Here is a 6000-nt window from a genome sequence, read left to right as displayed (position 1 = left end):
GTGTAAACACCTGTTAATGTGGCCATGTAATGATGATCACTGCTTTAATACTATTCAGTACATCTTGTGCTCTATAGTAAAATGCCACAGTGGTCAATTTCATGATGTGTATTTATGCATATGTGATATTTGCACTGAATCTTTTTTGTGAACACAATGTTAAGATTTTGTTTTTGAGAAATGATAAAAACTTAAATTAAAATAAATTAAATTAAAAGAACAAAAGCATTGCAGAATAACCAGATTAAAAAAAAAAAGGTGACTGATTAAAGAGCCATAAAGGATTATTTTAGGATGATTACTTTGGTCAGAAAATTTCATGCTTTTAAGATATTTTTATTTTATTATTATAGTTTTATTTTATTGTCCATTTGCTGTTTGTTTCTAGAGGTTGTGCTCAAACCACAGCTAGTTGGAATTCCCTGATTATCACTGTTGGAAATATTTATGGGTAAAATTGTTCTATAAATTGTAAAAATGGGAAACAGAATATAAGATTAAATTTAAGGATGCAAAGGCTGATTGTGAGTGGTTGAGAGAGCACCTTAACACCCAGAAACTTGATCAAGTCCTTATTTTGTTTAAATAACACCATGATCACGATTCCCTTGCAGTACTTTCTTTCCTGTATTGAGGTTTTAGTTTATAATACAAATGCTGTTAACAGAGTAGCTTGGACTGATGTGGTTTAAGCACTGTGCTGTGACTGTATAGCCTAAACTTGTGTGTACACACACACACACACACACACACACACACACATACACACACACACACACTCTTTCTTACTGGTGTCAGGTTATCATGTAGAGCACTCTAGTGTCTCACACGCATACACCTTTTATGTACTTCCAAACTTACCTGTATATGGCTCTAAAATTATCAACAGAAACACGGGCACACACACGCACACACACACACACACACACACACACACCTTGTTTCTTGTTTGTTTGGCAGTCATTTTCTACCTTGCATGATGTAGTCAAAAACTGCATATAAAATCTGTAGATTGGTGGTCTTGTGGTTAATATTTACTGACAGGGTGGTTGTGATTCATTTGGGTCAAGTCATAAGCAAATTTCATGTTCAAGTCATTGCTGAAAATTAGTAGTTAACAGAATAGTAATAACGCTAGTACACAGACACAGAAATCAGTCATCGTAATGAGCAAAGAATCCCTGACACTTTCAAACCTTCTGCTCTGAAGTGTCACAGAGGTGCACTGAACGATCACTGTACTGTTGGACCAGCAACACAGGCAGAAATTAGTGAGGAGTGAGTCTTTGTATGTATATTTGCAATAAACTGCTCAGCAGGCCAGTGACAACTAGTAACGGTTGGTTTTGGTGGCGACATCACATTTTTTTGGTCACTAAAATGAACAGAACTGATGTGTGTGATGTCTAAGAAATGAACTTAAAACCTTGAACAATATAACTTTGTTTTTGAATTACATGGTAGAATTCATGGTACAATTAAGATATGTATGTATGTTTTATCTATCTATCTATCTATCTATATATATATATATATATATATATATATATATTAGATATAGATATTAGATATAGATATAGTGTGTGTGTGTAAATTAATAGAAGTAATGAATATTAGAGTAAGCACAGTGCCTTACTGTGCCTTTTTTTTTTTTTTTTTTTTCCCCACCTAATTGCACTTGCAGTCTTACTTACTTTGCTGGTGTAACTGCTTGTTTGATCTTGACTGTATTTAAAACATATGTAATGCAACCAGCAAGGAACAATTCTTGGAAGCATTTGCACGGTTTAACTGCAAACTTTGGACACTCTAATGTGGTATTATAAGGTAATGGTTTGATGCATCCGTTTCTCAATTTTTCCGTGATTGTGCAGTTAAATGCATGATGCAGCATAGATTTGTGGGCTGAGCTGTTTTACCCACTGTGCAGCCTCCAAAGCCATACACACACAATTGGTCAAAATGCATTTTTGCAATACGATGCAATTTTGTTCAACCGAATGGATTGATCTGGAATTAATTTAGCTACGTCTTTCCTGTTGCTTTTAGACTGAGTGCATCAACATTGCCAAGTGTATTTATCCCACCAAATTTAATAAGGCTGTGTTGGAACTTGGCTGGTGCAACAATGTTGGATTACTTCAGGTTGGCTATACTGTTACACTGATGTCCCTTATCATTAATAGATATCTAGTGGGGGGAAAAAATCAATGCTGGCATAGTGATCAGTCTATAGGAACAGTAAAGGATCGCTGTTGAAGGTCACTTTGTGGCTGGTTGAACGGCCGGGCTGTGGTGGTTATCGAAGATCATGTTATGCTTGCCTACTGGTCCTCAGCAGTGTTGAGCCATTCTCCATATGGTACAGGAGTGGTTTCACAGGGTGCTGTAGAGCTAAAAGTCCAATATCTGTTCAACATGCTGTTAAAAAATACAGATTTGTGCTCTGTTATTATAATGATAATTGCAGAGTATCAATACTGCGCATGCTGATTTTATATATATATATATAATATATATATAGTGTGGCATATTCACAATGAGCATTACATGTATAATAATCTGTGCACAATTTTTAATACATCTGAACATCAAGTAATCTCATAACTAATAATGTGCAATTCCACTACTAAAATTTATATTAATATAAATATATATGTATATGCTGTTTATCCTGTGTGTTGGCATGCAGGTGTTAGAGATGAATGTTTATATACTCATTCAGGGATTTTTCTCTCCTGCGTTTCAGATGGAGTGCTGGAGTCCTGTGGGGAAGCAAAGAAGTGGGAGCGAACAAGAACAGGGGAGTCTCCGTCTTTCTAGGTGTGTGTGTGTGTGTGAGAGAGTGTGTGAGAGAGAGACACAGGGAGAGAGGGAGAAAGAGATGCTCTTCAGGTGGTGGTGTAGCAGCACAGAATGGTTTGTGGTGATACAGAGATGCAGGCCGTACTGTGCTGCAGCATCAGTGCTTTGGAAATACACTGCACGTGTGGGTGTGGGTGTGTGAGAGAGTGTGTGTTGTCTTGCTTTAGCAGCATGTAAATATTGGAGTTACACCATGGCAGATGTCTCCAGTATGCTCGTGCTGCTGAAGCAAGAAGTCACCAAGCGGCACAAGATCTTTGTCCTGACTGTAGTGTGTTAGCCGTGTTGCTTTGGCTGACTCACCGCTCCTGAAGTCCGTCAGTCGCCCATCCAGCTTCTTCAGCACTGATCACTGATCAAAGGTAAACATGGAGGGAAGGAGAGAGAGAAAAAAGTGATGCAATTAAATTTTTTTGTTTTACAAAATTCCTGTTTTGTGTGTGTTTCTAAAATTATGTTTCTAAATCTTGTTCATGTTGTGTAATGTATTATGCTTGTTTTTCCCTATTAAAAGCTTCTTGAAAACCTCTTTGGTGTTTCCCCAAAGCATTGCTTTAAATACTTCGAGTTTTGTCACGTGCTCAGATTGGAACAGTGCATCATGAGCTGAACACTGTGCGTGTGCGTGTGCGGCTGTGCGGGTTTTCTCCTCCTTTCTCCTGTATGAGCGCGTTAGGATAGCGTGGTTATGAGCTGGACGTTTCACTGGTGGCTGATTAGACAGAACTTTCAGCTGGGTTGCCAACAACTTCTCACTCAGATGGGGGGTGATGTTGATTTTTTTTTCCCCTCTCTTTTTTTTTTCTTTTTAATCGAGTTTATGTGCTATGATGTTTGAGAAAGAAACTGCGTGAAACAGACCAAACTCGGGACGGAACTTAAATGTGACGGGGGCAAAACATTTCCGTGAATTACTTTGCGTCAAAATGCGTCAAAATATCTCCTGAACACGATTTTTAAAAAATATCCTATAGAACCAGCAGCGTGGTGTTCAGGTGTGGAGGGAAACGCGCTGCGATCAAAACGCGAAGTTGAGGGAAAAAAATCAGTGAGCCTACAGACCTCACAAATACCACGAAAACAAAGCGACACAAGATTTCAACAAACAGCGCTGCTGGAGATTTCTAAACCATTTCTCTGCAGGTTTACTGACTTTACAACAGTTACTACATTACCAAACGCACACCAACTCATTTCCCAGGTCGAGTCAGTGACTAGCCCTAAATATCAAGCCGTCGTTTAAAATCCAGCCAATAGAAGCGCAGAGATTCAGAGACGTGTGTGTTATTTTAAGTTTACAGTTTTACACTTTCACCGCTTCGTCCTGAGCTACAGTGAAAACTGGTCATGTTAAATAAAACGGGTTTTCTGCAGTTTGCTTTCATTTCAACAATCTTTTTCAATTCATGCAATTATATTTTAATCGTGGTGTTAATAAATACTCGCGTGATTATTATTATTATTATTATTATTATTATTATTATTATTATTATTATTTAAATATCCGATTACATTTCTGCACCCTCGTTAAAGATTTGCCCACCTTTTCCCCCCCCCATGCAAAATATTTTCGAGATCCTTAGAAAGTGATCATTTATTCTACTTTTGTGCTTTTTTTAAATTGTTATTATTGTTGTTATTTCTGCGACTTGTCCCGTATTCTGAAGGAAGCGGAGTGATGTATAAAACCCCGCAGCGCGGTGCGAGTGAGTGGAGCTGAGCTGAAGCAGACTGCATGTTTACAGCTCTATAGCTTACTGAGAGTGGACTCGCACTGTAAAAATGTAAAGCATTCGGCCATGCAAATATGGGTTTTAAATCCTGGCTTTATTATTATTTTAATCCTAGCTTTTTAAAATATCTTGTTGACCTGAACTCAAGCACACAAATTTTTGTACCAATTTGTAACCTTTTTAAAAAAAAAATTTTTTTAACATATAATTTAAAATTATTTCGGATAGCTGGCTTTGACTTGTTATTTTTTGATGGTGAACATATCCACTGCATTTCGCGGATATTTGACAATAAAAATGCTCGCAATAGCCTATGTGCTACGTGTCTTTTCCTTTTTTTCTTTTTCTTTTTCCTTTTTTTTTTTTAAAAAAAAAAAAACTGGACAGGATCTTTTTTTAAACCATTAAATCTCCTCTGACACAAGCTTATACAGTCACCCGAGTGCTGTGCTTTAAGTGACTCCATGTGCTCCACTATAGAGTTGAGTAATATACTGAGAGCTACAGCAACACATTCAGTTGGGCAAATCGAGATTATAGAGATTTTACATTTTCTTTTAGAACATCAAACGTCTTAATTTTACATATATATATTTTTTAATAATTATACATTTTTTTTAAACAGACTAGCCTATTTTCCAGCTATTTTTTTTTAGCCTATAGATTTCCTGTCCTGCCGGTGTTGTGTGTTATGTAAGCACAGCTTCTTGAGTTATAGCTCAGCGCAGGTTTATTACAGATGTTATTACAGATGTTGATATTACAGATGTTATAGCTGTTAACCGGTTTGTCTTGATGAGGAAAATAAACTTAAAAGAAATCTCTCTTTTTCTTGCATCCTTTTGGTTTTTGTCACACGGCATGGTGAGGTGTGAAATCAGTCATGGTCTTATTCAAACCTGCAGCCGGTTTTTCAAATATCTTGATTTAAAAATAAAATAAAAATATTCCTCATTTTATTCTGAGAATATGATTATGATTTGAACAGTCAGAGGCATGCTGCAGTGTAACAGCGCAAAATAACCTACCAGTGAATTAGCCCCTGAATTCAGCTGAACCTATAATCACTGAGAGTTTGACACAAAGATATGCACTTCGTGTGTGCATTTTTTTTTTAAGAACCCGTTTTGCATATGAATCCGGTCATTTCTGTGTATTTTATTATGTATGGGACTTTTGGAAAATGCAGCCCATGAACATGAGGTGTGAGCGCTTTATAATGCACAGTCAGCTCGAAATGCTGCAGCAGGACCCCTGATCATCAGCAAGTAAAAGGACATGCGTGTGCAAATGGTTCTGATATTTAGGTTTGTGTGTTTATTATGATGATGAATAATAATGAAAGAGCGCAGGGACAGCTCCCAGTGTTCCCTCACACAGCTGGGTGACGCGCTCATTCACT

This window comes from Pangasianodon hypophthalmus, chromosome 5, assembly GCF_027358585.1.
Source record: "Pangasianodon hypophthalmus isolate fPanHyp1 chromosome 5, fPanHyp1.pri, whole genome shotgun sequence".
Taxonomy (NCBI): domain Eukaryota; kingdom Metazoa; phylum Chordata; class Actinopteri; order Siluriformes; family Pangasiidae; genus Pangasianodon; species Pangasianodon hypophthalmus.
Note: the sequence above shows the minus strand (reverse complement) of the source record.